This window comes from Melopsittacus undulatus, chromosome 5 (genome assembly GCF_012275295.1).
Source record: "Melopsittacus undulatus isolate bMelUnd1 chromosome 5, bMelUnd1.mat.Z, whole genome shotgun sequence".
NCBI classification, from domain to species: domain Eukaryota; kingdom Metazoa; phylum Chordata; class Aves; order Psittaciformes; family Psittaculidae; genus Melopsittacus; species Melopsittacus undulatus.
The window spans coordinates 67,658,798-67,675,211 of record NC_047531.1 but is presented as its reverse complement, the minus strand read 5'-3'; positions in this window follow the sequence as shown (position 1 = coordinate 67,675,211).

Below are 16,414 nucleotides of genomic sequence, written 5' to 3'. Positions count from 1 at the left end.
GGAACAAGGAATACTGTATCCAGGGAGAAGATGTAAACATCTTGACAACGAGAAGACAGGGAGAATGAGGAAGAATAAAAACATTTTATAAGGTATGAGAAAACAAAGAAGAGATTAAGAAGTGGTTGAAGGGACAAGAAGGTTTAAAAGTAACTGAAGACTGTGAAAAGAGAACGCAATGCAGAAGTCATGAAGAAGAAGGGGGGGGTGGTGTAAGAGAGAGAATTAATGTGAGAACACCAAGCACTGAAAGACAGAAGACAAGATGAGAGAAAGTGTAGGGTGAGATAACTGGAAACTGCCACAGAAATATAACTGGTCCATGCTGACAGAGGACAGCGGCTAGGATGCAAGTATAGGATTACAAAAGTAAATACTTGTTCATGCGTATGAGGTGTTCCAGCCAAATTAGGAAACCTTGAATGTGGTTTTGCACAGGGTTCTCATACCTTTCAAATGTGCAGCTACAACATAATTTAACTAATCACTAGAATCCAAGTACCAATTACTAATTATAGTGAAATTTTGCAAAGTATCCGTATTCGAAGGGGGTCTACAGGGATGCTGGGGAGTGACTCTTCATTAGGGACTGTAGTGATAGGACAAGGGATAAAGGGTTGAAACTTAAACAGCAGAGGTTTAGATTGGATATAAGGAAGAAATTCTTTACTGTTAGGATGGTGAGGCACTGGAATGGGTTGCCCAGGGAGGTTGTGAATGCTCCATCCCTGGCAGTGTTCAAGACCAAGCTGGATGAAGCCTTGGGTGATATGGTTTAGTGTGAGGTGTCCCTGCCCATGGCAGGGGGGTTGGAACTAGATGATCTTGAAGTACTTTCCAACCCTAACTATTCTATGATTCTATTTCTGCAGCATTCTTGCTACTTGTCTCTTGATGTCAGTCTTGTAGTAGATACTTATCCATAATGCCAGACAACAATGAGAGAGCTTCAAAGACAACGGGCTAGGATGCTGATGTCCAAGGGTACCTTTCATCCTTCACGAACAGCTCGAAGCTTTCATTAAGTGAAGTCCTTACTTCCAGGGCTTGACTGTCTTTTAGTTTGTTTTATTTCAGCATGAACAATACCAGAGTCTCTACTAAAATTGAACTACCTCATTTTATCACAGTGTATAATATGAACTAATATATATATACACACAAAATTAATATTATTTACAATACAACCATATGATATAATAGGGGAGGGAAAAAAAAACCTTTTTTTTTTTTTTACAAAACACACAAACACCCACTTCATGATAAATCTTCTAACTGGCCCTAAATGGCCAATATTTAAAAGTCCAAAGAAGGAAAGCTTCTCCTTTTCTACACTGTTTCCTGACTATTCTCTGATCCCATGAGCCATTTACCAATCAGTTAATCAGTCAGAAGGTATTTCCCAGCTGAATTGTTATCGTCTGTGTATTCTGGGCACAACACACATTTTCTATTATTTCTTCAGATCTATAGGAGTTGTCAGCCATTCCGAGCATTTTCTATGCTCTAGAATCCATTGCAACAGATAATTTCACAATCTTACCGGTATCATTGCAATAAACAGAGAATTGTTCATTGCTCACTAAACAATTCTATAATGGTCTACAGATCAAATAAAACACCAAAGGAACATAAACATTCCCATACCCTTTCCGGTGATGTTAGAGAGGCTTTCATAAAAATACCTCAGTAAGTGTCTGCTCTTGATCACCACTACAGAAAGTATTCTTATCTTTACTAATGCTATCAGAAACCAGCTAGTGTCCCTTCTAACCACAACCCAAAACATTCATAGCTTTTAAATTGTAAAAAGCAAAACAAAAAGCATCTTAAACATGCAGGTTGCCAGCACAGCTTCCCAGGCTGCTGTTTCTGGCAGACTTTGTTTGAGACCACTAGGACACTGCTGCCCTTAACTAACATCAGATCAGCATGACTACGAGGTGGCAAACATGCATGCAGGACCAGAGTAAGGTCAACCTGGTAAACAGACAACAGCATTTAACTTATCAGTTTAGGCATATGAAAGATGCACAACCCTTATTACTGTGGCTATCCAAGGAAACTGCCAATCCAAATTCTAAAATGAAAATCAGGATTTTTATATCAGTTTTATTGCAGATTTCCCTAATATACATCAAGGTTGCCTGAATTTCATACCCATTCAGAAGACTGACCTATTCCTCTTTAGAAATTGATAACATTACACCACACTTCCACATCTGCATAGCCCCACCAGTTTTATAACTATGCTGCCACAGCTATGTGCTATCCACTGATTTGTGGATAGCTGAAGTCTTTCCACACTGCACTGACATTTAGGGATTTGAATCCATATTTTATTACTGCTTTAAGCCATCTATGTACCTCCCTTTTAATCTACACATGTTAAGAAAGTGCTGTACAGTGCTTTTTTAGTTTTAAATCTCTGGTATGTTCACTTATAGCAGCTTTGATGTTCAGCTATTTGGTCTTTTGCATGTTTTACATCATTAACATCGAATGCAGACCCCCTAGTGAATAATTAGCTGGGGTAGGATCCTTGACTCCTATAGATGCATTGTTAATTTGACATTTAAATTAACATCAGATTATGGTGGCTTCACTCAAAAGTCACACACACACAAAAAAAAAAACAGTGTCAACCTACACAAGAATACAAACAATACATCCACTGGAAAAAAAAGAAAGTCTGTCTGCTAGATATGCTAACAAAAGTGCCAAGGTATTTATGGAATTAATTCTATTGCACTGTTCAAGGAGAAACAGATTGAGGCTGTGCCCAAAAATAAATCAAGAGGAGGGAAACCTGTCACAAGGCAGCAAACAACTGTTATTCAAGTATTTCTCTAAATGTGGATAGCAATGAGTGATCCACTTTTCTCGAAGAGCAGCTCTGAAGAAGATATCCCAAGCTGACTCTAGAGCATTAAGGCGATTATGTCACTTGGATGCAGACTCCTTTAACAAATTCACTTATGCAGTGACAACGACCACTTCCTACCTACCAGCACAGCTACAAGGCCCATTACCTTTCTCAGACTATTGCAATCTACCATGGTCAAATAAGCAAAGGATGTTTATCAGATATCTATTTCCATTAATAACTCAGAGGACTCTTGGACATGTTGGATCTTACATAGCATCCACAGCTTCAATACTGCTTTTTCTGGTTTCTGTTGAGGAACTCCAGATCCAGATGAAAAGTGAAGGTTGAAGCTGGCTGCATGGCTGCATGTCTAACTGGTACCTCTTTACAGAACTATATTTTTACAGATGAAGTTGAAAAATTAGAGTATGTAAATTCTAGATTACTATCATGAAAGAATAATATCAGCAGTTAACGAAACCTTTTATCTTCACAATGGATGTAGCGCACACTAGACAAAGACTACCCGACTTCTTAGCCTGCAAAAACAAAAAATGGGTTGCAAAGGTGTGATGATTGGTGTCTCAGCTTGCAGGATTAAGTCGCCCATTTTCTGTCATGACTACTCCCAAGCTTTGAATTGACAGGATAGAAAAATCCAACTTTAATGCCTGCACTCAAACCACAGGGACTACATGGCACAAATCACTGATCTAATCTAAGCTCAAAACAATTCTGACAGTTCAACCTGCACAGCTGCTTTACACTAGATAAGGTATCACTTTATCTGTAATACTCTCACTTTATCAGTTACTGTATCTGGATAAAAACCATGAACCTAGAATAAACCTCAATCATATTTTCTGACTAATATAACAGGAATGCAACTGCTTGAATACAATTGCCACTGAAAGCTTTGAGATACAAGGAGGGAAGCATAATACCTTGTCTTGCATTTTCTTCTTATCATCATAGTATCCCTTTCCCCAGAGCTATTTATTAGGTCTCCTTTGCAGGGCTTAGTGAACAGATAGCCATTTACTGTGCTGGGTTGATTGTTGGCTAGAGAAGGCATGAAAACACAAGAAGGCTGAAAAAATCAGATACTCTCTGGTTATAAAGCACGAAGAACTTCCCTCTTGGCCACAGGAATTGTGTATTTGTACAAAAGCTTGCAATAAACTGCTCCACCGGATGTCATTGCTAGCCTTATATTTACCCAGCTTAAGCACCTGTTTGGTGACCCAAACATCCCAAGGCACAATGTGCCATTGGGTCATTCTCTATCTCCTCTAAAGGGGCTTTCCCAGCTATGCAGAAGCATTAGCTACACACCTCATAGCTCCTCACAGATTTTTAAAATACTCTTAAAATGTTAATAAATCTTACTGATAGTATCCAGAAGTTCAGGTAAGGCTGAAAACAGGAGGGGGAGCTCTCACTGCACAATGTAGGAGGATGAACTGGTCAAGAGTGATGCTTTTGCCTACCAGGAGAGCTCAGGCAACTCTGCTCTACCTCCAATGTCCTGCTTTGGCAAGCCTGATGCTGGTGAGAAGGGTGTGTAACTCTTCCAGCTAGCTCCTTATCTTTAAAGCATTTATCATTTTCTATAACCACAATTTTTAATTTACAGGTTTAATCTAATCTTTTAACTTACTTCCCCTCCCAGGAGCAAGAAAATCATCATATTCTGCCATGTGAAAGCCTGCTTCTCTCCTCCTACCCTGTGCTTTTCTCTGGCTGCTGAGCTAGATGACCTGCATACATTTGGCTCTCCGTTAGGGTTATATGTTCTCATTATTTGTTTTAGTGACTCTTGTTTTATGATCATTGAAAAAAAGTGAATACTAAAACAAAAGTAAAACCCTACAACATCTCCAGTGTTCTACAAAGAACTTGCATTTAAATCCTGCCCCCCCCATTGGTTCCCACAGTAACTTAGCTACACTGCATGTATACATTAACACATCAGAGCTTAACAGTACTGAGAAGCATACAGCACTACTAGAGCACAAGTAGGGAAGAATCATAGTTGCTTTGGTAACCATCACTTTGAATTTCATGACTTCTTTTTTTTTTCCCTTCTTCTCCTTGCATTTATATTCTCAGCCATAATTTCCCTTTAACTCAGGTGTCTGCATCAATGCTCAGAAGATTTAAATAAAATGTGGTTTCTCCAGCATTACAGCCTGACAATTGAAATGTTCTTGTTTTAAGCATATTCCCTTATATAGTTAAAATTTTTCTTACCCAGGGTTTTTGCAGAAATGAAAACTGAATGTAAAGATGGCTTCTGCTCTGGTGGCTTGAGTAGGCAGGTATATGCACAAGTAAAAACCAGCCACAACTCTGGAGTTACTTTAACACTCTTACCATTTCCCTTAGGCATCAGCTACAGACATGACACAGGAAGCAGCCAGGGTGCTGCCTCCTAGGAGCTCTCCATATCAGCCCAAACACCACTGGTTATCACATATGCAAGAAATAGTTTTACTCCTGATCCTAACAATCTGCATTAAAAGCTTTGCCAATACATGCACTGCTAATAAAAGCAATATCCACCACCTTTAAAGGAATGCAGGCTCTTTTTTTATTTTATAGATGATTCATAGCGCAATTTTAATATTATCTGACTCGTTTACACACAAAAAAAAGGCATTGCATGAATTTAATCAAGGATACTTTTTTACCAGTATTTCCTTTCTCTGTGGAACATCAATATTCCACTGCTGAAAAAGTTATTTCAATAGTCAGAGCAATAAAGAAAAAAAGCTGCCACAAAGAATGAAGATAGCAAACCCAAGGCAGAGGTTTTTATAGGCTCAACATGGAAGTACTATTTATAGCAAATCTTGACTAAGGATAATAACGGGAAATTAACTGTTTACAGAAATTTCTGCCTCTGACAGAGATTTTATAGGAATGGATAGGAATGGATAAAATTGGACAGTGATTCTAGAATATAGCATGTCATTTGTATTAAACAGGAAAGCTGATCTTCTCTTAAAATAAATCTCAACAGCCAGGAATTAGTCCTGCTGGGGGGTGGGAAGCAAGTCACACTTTTTCTCAGTTGCTCAAGACTATTTATTTCCCTCGTCAAAAATCATTGAGATGGAGTTTGCATACTGCCTAAGCTACATTTAACTCTAAGACAGCTTTTAGAGGACATAACTAAGTGAGGAACAAGAGTACCCACGAACTGCAAGGATACAGCATTACTGGCACAATGATAAGAGCGGTTGGAAGCAAGAGGCAAGGCAAAAATGGGTGAATAGAGCCCTCCAGTATGTTGCTGGCATTGTTAATTGGAAATACAGGAAGATGCAGATACAGACTGCTCCAGATATGCCTCCCTACTGAACCAGCAGCTCCTGGACACAAGTAAGACATGAGGAACCCAAGCTACATGCTTTCTACTGTCATTCTAAAGGTTGCACTAACCTTTACAAACCAGGTGCAGCTGCCTGGAATTTGGAGAAGGTACAACATGAGTTTGTGAACAGGTTGGAGGAAAACCAATACCCTGTGACCTTTATATGTACATTGATCCTTCCCTTACAAGTATATATATCAAATATCCCATAAAGCCAATTTTAATGGGACATACACTACTTTCTCTGTCAGTTCAAGACCCAAGCAAAATGAGAGAAACCAAATGAAATCACCTTAAACTTCCCTAAATCTGAGGGCATGGATTTGTAACCTTGTGAAAAGCCAAAGCAGAACTCTATGTCCCATACCGGTGCCCCTCCTGGGCAGAGCTGCAAGCAGCATGAGAAGAGGAAACTTGCACCTTCACAGCTCATCTGCAGGATTTACCCCATAAATGAAAGCATAACACCTGAAAAAGGACATGAATCACCCACAAGCATTCAAGCCAAGTGTCTCAAACCTGCTTATAAAACTGTAAGCATACTATCTCTAAAACTACTGAGCAAACTCAGAATCCAGGTCCTACCCCTTAAAAAGGAATTTATTTTTACACACACACACACACCCCCCCCCCCCCCCCCATCTTACATAGCTCTTCTTTTAAAACAATAATTGAAGCTCACAACCTCCTGACAAGTGTAACCAAACGCTCATGGTTCAAGTCTTGCTTTTATGGCCTTGCTATTACAATAAGACACATCAAAACAGATTAAGGCAGCTAATGATGAATTATGCAGAATTTAGCAATACAGAATTGCAGTGGGAAAACCAAGTATTTTGTCAAACTGCCTGTAAAGAACTTGGAAGTATCTGGGGCATTTGCCAGATAATAACCACTGAATATTTCTTTCCACAGAATCATCTATCATCCTAATATTTTTAGGATCTTGGAAGTCACTTACAGAGACAGAATGCTTTCACAGAGATTTTCATTCATTGAAAAATACCATTAAGATAGTCAAAACTATTTACAAATTCAAATTAAATTTGTGGAATAGTGTTGGATGAACAAAGAACTAAACATTTAAAGGAATGACAAAACAATTCATCTGGCACACTTCTTTTTTTTTGGGGGGGGGGGTGGTTTCCCATCAGCTATCTGCAGAACAGGAAAAGGAGGTGCAGCTCCACCTTACAGTTTAGAGTCTGCAAGAGGACACACAGGGTCAAATCTAATACTTGAACAGCTCTACCTCCTCTTCTCCATACTAAGAATCAAAATGCAAAAAAGATCAAAAGCAAATTACACAAAATACGTAGAGCCAAAAGTTACAGGTAGAGCACAACAGGCAGAGGCCAAGCAGCATGATTTCAAGTTTTCTGATTTCAAATATTGCAGCCCTAACTCCTGGGAGAGTTCTGTACAAGGCCATGGCAAGCAATATCCATGTTGACAGTGCCCCTGGCCAGACTTGCCCTGTAGCTCCCACTGCAGGCACCAACGTTCCTATCACCTCCTTTTCCAAGCAAATCACACCTGATTTCCTCCAGCACAACTCCTTTCTGTACTTCCAAATCAACTACCAGACTCACATTTTGCATGCAATACACTTTGGATGACACCCTAAGCCCACAGTGTTTGCTGTACCCAGTTGGGTTATGCCTCACAGATTGCATTAGATTCTATAGGAAAATAACCCATTGGTTAACACATTGAAACTCTTTAAGAGTTTCATCAGAACTATTCCCAGATATCTAGATATACCAAGCTTGATGAATAGGAACAATTCCTATTCATGCATGATACAGGGTAGTGCTATGTATAGCTTAAGAGCAGGAGTCAATCTAGTCCATCACATTTTCTCTAGATAGTCCAAAAAAGGAAGGTTCCGACTGAGTTCCTTTGCTTATGTGCAATAGAAACACAGCTGCTCCTTAAATTAGCAAGTTAAGCAAACAGGTTGAAGCTAACCTGAATATTTGATCTCAGTATGGAGTTGTGGTATATGCATTTACAAACGTAAGGGAGCTGTCTTCACAAGTTGGTGAAACTGTCATTTTAATAACTAAGCAATTTATTTTTTTTATTAAAATAGGAATTACATTCCTATATCACCACCCTTTCTTTACACTAATTAAAATGCTTTAAACAACAGCTGGTGTTTTGCTGGAAATTGAGCATGCTATCACTTAATTCCAGAGAAAGTATCCACTCTCATTTGTTAAAGTAAAATGGAGCTACCAAACCAAATTTATTCATTACCTGCCAAATTATAGTACGCTTCAGAAACCTACACTCTGAATCCTCAGTGATTTTTCTCACCCACCTAAGAGCTGTTGGAAGAGATGAATTAACTAAACTAGTACTGCTCCTGGCTCCCACTCTTAATTCAGAGACAATGCACTCACTGGCAAACCACAGAAAAGCTTTCTCCATAAGCAGGGCTGGTCCAGCATGGGAAACCTCCCTGCTGCAGCTGTACCGGGGCCACCTCAGCCCCTGCTCATCAACATCTTTCATCTGCCAAGAGCAGAAAAGCAGGACTAGAATTAACAGTCTCCAAAAATTTCACATTGGCAGCTACCGTAGAGACCCAAAAAGCAAATACAGACCTGAAATAGATCTCTGCTAGTTAAAACATAGAAATGTATTTTGGGCCATAAATCACACCCCTGCAACTCCATAAAACATGTTTCTGTTATTCTGAAGTTAAGAGAAATAACTGAAAGCAAATTTTGTCCCTAATTACTCCCTAAGCCTTAACCCTGTTACTGAAGCATTTTGTTCTTACATTCAGCTGCTAAGCAATGATGTAGTGAAGCTAATCTCTGCACATCAAAGAAGCAACTTCTTGCTTTGGACAGTTATATCTAGATATTACTTCTGTATCTGAATTAGGTTTTGTTATGGGAAAAAAAGTATTAAGTGACCAACTATTTTATTTTAATTACCTGTGTAAGTTACATTATCGTGCACATATTACTTGAGGCAAATTAAACTGATCATGACTCTTACATACATACATGCTCACAGATTGTCTTATTAAAATCTCTCCTTTCTGCAGGGCAATAAATGGAAATAACACCAAGGAACAGCTTCATCTCTCCATATTAGAGGTTCCCCATCCAGCATAAGAATACCACAGAAGGAATCAATATTATCTTCTTGTAAATTTGTTACACAGATGACCTTTACAAGATACAGAATAGAAACATGAAATTTAAGGTCTGCTCTTTTTCCATAACCCAAATACCAATGAGGAACAGATGAAACATTTCCCAGTACTACATTTCACAGGGGCCTTTGAAAGTTTCAAGCAAGGCAAAAGAAATAATACCTCCTGAAGGGCTACATGCAGGGTGCCTACAAACAAGATGGAGACTGCCATTTATCAAGGATTCATACGGAAATGATGTAGGGTAAAGTCACTCCTGGAGAGATTCCAACTGGATACAAGAGGAACATCTACAATAAGAACAATCAGCCATTGGAATAATTTCTGCAGGAAGTGGTGCATTTCCCAACTTTGGAAACTGCTAAGATTTGGCTGGACAGGGGTCTGGGCCATCTAGTCTAGGTCATGCTTTGCCTTGAAAGGTTGGGCCAGAACATTCTTCAGGTTCCTTCCAACCTGGTATTCTATGATCTGCACCACAGACCTAGGAACACCCTCTTCCAGAAAAGCACATCAAGCACCAAGGCAGATTCCTGATACCTGAAGGTAGATTTCACTTCCAAATTGTAACTCTCTTCCACAGTAATGCATATGTGTTAAGACAGCAAATACACAGGCACTTTTAAGTTCTACCCACATTCTCTTCATACAGACTAAGGAGAATGACTGTCCTTATAACAGTGTAGTCCAAATACACTTCACTCAGTTCACCTGCATGTATAAATTCCTCCATAATATACATTGCTGGAACCATGTCTGAAAAGTCATTTTGGACATTATGGGAAAACAGAATAGCTTATTTTGAATAAACATATAATAAAAGTAAATTTAGTTCACCTGCATTTTAATGAACAAACAGGATGGTAAGCATATTAGAAAAACAGGTCAGCAGAAGCAGGAAATGAGAAAAAAAGCAAAGCTTTGAACATCTAAATTAAAAATTAATTAAAAACACAAGTATACATTTTAATTTATAGTAGTTTCGCATTTGTGGTCAAAACAGCAGTAGACATTAGAAAATATTTATCCAATTTTAACACTAATACAGAATATGCCAACCCTCCCCATATCCTACACTAAGAAAACCCCAATAAAGCACCAGCCATGAGGCAATTTATTTTATGTTAATAATTAGTTAAGAATGTATTCATAAGCAAAGTCCAAAGCCTAATGAAGTCCCAAGAATGGGTCCCACCTTGAAAAGTCTCTCCTTAGGTTCCATTCTTGGAGACCTCAACTATTTCAACCAAACTGGCAGACCCAGTAGTTGGAAAACTCAGCCTAGCAAGTTTTGAAGGACAAACTAATTTATTCTCTGTCCAAGCAGGGCTATTAACACAGAAACTTTCACAAAGGAAAAATAAAATAAAATTAAAAAAAATCACAGTTATACCAATACAATTCCTCAATATTTAAATAATTTCTACTATGGAATTTGACTGACCCACCTTGGAAAAATTTGGCCCTATAGCTGGGGATTAATTGCTAACTTCAGTGATTAAGTATAAAGCAAGATAAAACCTATTTTTTGCTACATGACAATTTACTAACCCACTGGGATAAAAACCAGTTAAAGATGACTTTTCAGTCATTAAAATTAATGAATGACTAAAAATACAGAGATCAGATCCCCCAGGTCAAATTTTTATAGCCATGTTCCAGTTCAGAACCAAAGCACATTTATCCTCTCAGCTAAAGGTTTTTTTTCTAAAACTTTCTTAACAAATTAAAGTAAAAAGGCCAGTAGCTCTACAGAAACTATGAGGATCAAAAAAAGGAATGAAATATAAAATACATTTTAGCTGACTCACAAGACAGTATGTGTTACTAAACTTCACTTCCATAATACATTTAATAGTAATTGAACAGTAAAATGTGATATATTCATGTTTTCTTACCGTATACTCCGAACTGTCTTTTGTGTGGCTTTGTATTAATTGTTTTTTAACCCCATTATACTGTTCTAAGAATCTGAATGCCTTGGAGGACTGCAGTATCTTTTAATTAAGCCCTTTATTAGTGATAAAAATATTCCTCCAATGCTTAACCCTCTAAACACATCTTTCTCCAGCCAATAAGCTGTTTGAATCCCACTTTGCTCAAATGATCTCTACCAAAGACTGCCACAAAACACTAACAACTTGCCACTTTCATTAATAAACAGCATTACTAATAAAACTATCTTGCCATTTTCATTAATAAACAGCATTGCTTATAAAACTACCTCCCAGTGGTGAAACAGCCAGCTGATGAAAAAGACAGCTAACTCCTATATGCTAGGATATTAACTGAATAATTATGCAGCTCACAAATGCTTTGGAGAGTCATTTGTCCAGGAATATAAACTTATTTGAGCCTCTAAAATGAAGAGTTACCCAGTTATGGAGTAGTAATACACTGTTACTTTTAAAGCAGCATGTAGAGATATCTGTATATACACACAGGGGAGGCTGCCAGCACCACTTGCAATTAATTGCACAAACTGTCATAAGACTGGTTTTATATCTCTGACAATCTGAACCATTTCAGCTGAAATATTCTACCCGAGGTACTTACTTCAGAATGCATTCATTTCACATGGAATGTTTTAGTAGAGAGTTCCAAACATTTCTCAGATTTAGTAATTCGACTACTTAACCCATACTAAAAGCAAACAAATGAGCTGGGAGTGGTTTGGCTGAGGAGCTCTGGCATTTTTAATCCATCAGAATATGGAGGTCTCCATCAGACGAAGACACTGTGGTTTCCCCAGCATCTCTGCCCATAAGAGAGATTCCTCTGTCTGCAGAGTCCATCCACACCCATTCCTTTTCCCTGGGTCCCAGAGCATCATCTTCATCAGCTGGTCACAGAATCATAGAATCATAGAATAGTTAGGGTTGGAAAGGACCTCAAGATCATCTAGTTCCAACCCCCCTGCCATGGGCAGGGACACCTCACACTAAACCATATCACCCAAGGCTTCATCCAACTTGGTCTTGAACACTGCCAGGGATGGAGCATTCACTACCTCCCTGGGCAACCCATTCCAGTACCTCACCACCCTAACAGTAAAGAATTTCTTCCTTATATCCAGTCTAAACCTCTGCTGTTTAAGTTTCAACCCATTACCCCTTGTCCTATCACTACAGTCCCTAATGAATAGTCCCTCCCCAGCATCCCTGTGGGCCCCCTTCAGATACTGTCAGATGCTCATGAGAGAAGGGTAAAGGCACCCTAAGGAGGAAGGGAAAGAAAGCCTGAGAAGCAGCCAGGATGTGGGATACCCAGCAACACACTGTGAGATGTGTTATATCCTAGTCACTCTGGCCTGAACACTCCTTAGGCAGGATAAGACACAGACTTTTAGTGTGAAACGTGCCTGCATGGGTGTGCAGTCTGCATCCCCTGAATGGGATGGAGATCCCATTTAGACATACAGCTGACAGCAGCACCAAGTTGGAAACTGCTGTTTGAGAGGCATAGGTTTCAAGATGGCCAGGCTGCTGCTCTGCTGTCCAGACCATGGCTTTCTCCTCTCTGAAAATCTGCATTGAGTAACAGGGCCAGCTCCTGAAAGTCTTAGCTCACGCATGCTCAAAGACTTCCTAAGAATTCACAACTGAATCCCCAGGTACTGCAGGCACACATCCTGGCTCCCACTTGGCCTCAACAGGACTTCAATACGCTTGCAATTCCACAAGACTCCACTGCAGCCCTGCTGCCTTTAACACAATCTGTGACAGTGGCAGGAAAAGAGCACTCACTGATCAACCCATGCTCAGACAGTAACAAATGGACATTTCCCCACAGTTCAAATATTACACATACAAAGCCTCAGCTTGTATAAACTGAATCAAGTTTTTAGAATTTAACAGGGTTGTGACAATTTGCATCAGTTGAGAACCTATGCAATGTGTGTCTAAATACATTTTCAAACAAGGTTCCTTGGTTTTGGTTGGGTTTTTATTGTTTTGGGGAGGTTGTGTTTGGTTTTTGTTTAGAAGTGTTAAAAGTTATTAACAGACTAGATAAAAAGGTTTGAGTTTCTATGTGTCACTTTGATTTCACACAGTCTTGCCTCCCTTCTCTAATTACAGTAAGATACCTCAAGCAGTAACATCTGAAAAGATGCTGTATGTCTCAAAAGAAGTACCAGGTTTTCATAAAGGAAAGGTGTCAGGAGCTGAAATGTTATCACTGTAAGCATAAAAGTAAGTGCACTCAGGTAGGTCCCCATCATGTCACAAAGGAATTATATTTGAGTATTAAATATAATCTGTAATGTGAAGAACCCATATTTTCATGAGTATTACTCCTGTCATCTTTTCACTCATTACTTTTCCAAGCATCATTATCCCCTTAAATAGGAATTTTTAGTTTTGTCTGGCAATGACATGAAATCTGTGAACCACCACAGCAACTTCCTTTTCTTACTTCTACCTACTCATCTAAACCTTTATACAAACCGAATTCTTACTTTCCTTCTCAAAGCTCTCCGGTAAAGCAACAAAATAACTATCATCAAGAACATGGGGTATAAAGAAACCAGCTAACACCAAAACAACCACTGCATAATAAAGCTTTAGTTTTCATCAGTATTCCAAAGGAAACACCTCACATGCCAAGACTTTCCTAAATAAGACATCAGACATCTACTAACGAGCCTCCATCTCTAACTGAGCAAAATGACAACAAAACTACATGGCCAAAGATGAAGGCAGGAGAGGAGAGCTACACTCTGCCAGAATTAAAGCTGAAGACAGGGAATATGCAAGCAGATAAGAAGCAGAGAGAATTTAAAAATCTACAGGTGAAACCTGCTCCCCCTCTCCACCAAAATAAAGCTCGCTTGTTTGACAAGACAGCAAAAGTCAGCTACTGGTAACCAAAGCCACATGCATGTAATACACCTCACAGTTCTGGCAACTTACGTATAAAATAATAAGAATTATTAGGAAAGAATTTGTAGAAAAATTTGCTAAGGGCATAGCAGCAATAATAGTTTTCCTTCAAATACAATAAACAAACTAGAAACCTACAAGAGAACTTGTATAGTCACCAACAGATAAAAGGGCTACAAGACTTGCTCACACCAGGAGATTTTCTAATGATCCCCCACCAAGTCTGTCTTTCATGTAGAATGAGAAACTCTCCTAAACTAATGTGTCAGTAGAGTAGATGTAGGACAGATCAATAAAAAATGGTAACAAATTGTCAAGACCAGATGGTGCTCACCCAAGAGATTTCAAGAAGTTCTTATGCCAAAGCATTGTCATAGCTATCATGCAATATCCCATTTGTACAATCTATCATTTAAAGCAGCTTCAGTGCTGGAAGTTACAGTACAGTATCACTGTATAAATGCATATCTATGTTATACAGAAGGGCCAACACAGATTCAGCAAGAGAATTGATAATGGACAAAAATATTAAAAACTCCTTGGAGGCACTAGCTAGCATGCAAATAAAAAGGATCTCATGGGTTTACAGAATGCATTTGATCAGAAAGCAGGACAGCAGTCATAAAACCAGCAAGATTCCATGACAAAAGTTGTGAAAAACATCACTACCTTGAAATAGGAGGAAAGATCAACTCAATAATACATGCGTAATGAATACATATGAACGAAAAGCGTGGTCAGTAACTGAGCAACTCTTAAAAAACTAAAACTATGAAGAGCTACCAAAAAAATCCAAAACAAAAAAAAAAAAACAAACCCTCACAGTACTGAGTAATTGGTCAGTAAAACAGCAAGTGGAATTCAAATGCCAAAGAAAGGCACATAAACCAAGCCTAGCTTTGGCTATAAACAGGCAAGAATAGACACTAGGTTTGTTAGTACCAATTGGTAACCATAGTGTAGATCCACCATCAAATGTTCCAGGTAAGAAGAAGAAAGAAAAAAAAAACAAAACCAAAACCAACCAAACAAAAAGTACCAAAAAACCCACAAACCACACACGCACACACACACACCTCAAGAGCCACACAGCCAAATACGTATCACATGCTCCCAGCTTGAATACTGCACTGAATTCTGGTGTTTTATCACAAAAGCCTCAGATTAGAAACAGAGAATCACAGAATTATGTAATGGCCTGGGGGGAAAGGGACCTTAGAGATCATCTAGTTCCAGCTCCCTGCCAGGAAGGAAGGGACAGGGTCAGCTTCCACTAGACCAGGTTGCTCAAAGCCTGCCCAACCTGACCTTGAGCACTTCCAGGGATGCAGCATCCGCAGCTTCTCTGGGCAACCTGTTCCAGTGCCTCACCACCCTCATAGTAAAAAATGTCTTCCTAATGCCTAACCTAAATCTCCCTTCTTTCAGTTTAAAGCCATCCCCCCTTGTCCTGTCACTATATGCCCTTGTATAAAATCCCTCTCCAGATTCCTTGTGGGCCTCTTTAAGGTATAGCTGTCAAGTTATCTTACTATCCTGTAGAAGCAGTAAACATAGAAGTTAATGCAGCCTCCTCTAATATTCGTTTAACTACATCTTAATATCATTGATACTAACAGGTAAACAAAATAACTTAAGGGAAACATAAGTGACTTTTTCAACTCCATGCACTGCAAATAGAGAAATATGTTGTACAACTTTCTATTTTAAAAGTACTCAAATTCTAGGCCCAGATGACAGAGAAATCAATCCATGACAGTGCTGTGAATAATTAAACAAACAATTAGCTTTAATAATAAATGATGCATTGATATAGATTTCTAGATTAGATTGTTCACTTAGGTTCTATAGTAATTAATGATGGCTGAACTTTGACCATTTTAGAATAATGGAATTTTAATATTATTCCCTATTAAGGACAGCTTTTTAAAAGAATGACAAGCCTTTTAAGTCTATTTTTCAAGTTATGAAACACAGTATTTTAGAAGGAGTGTGCAATATTTCTCATAAAACTATGCCATTTCTAAGCTCTTCTCCCTTGGAAAGCTCTGGAGGGCATAGAGAGAACACCGTTCAGTTACATACATGTAAGAGGAAAAGCACGGAAA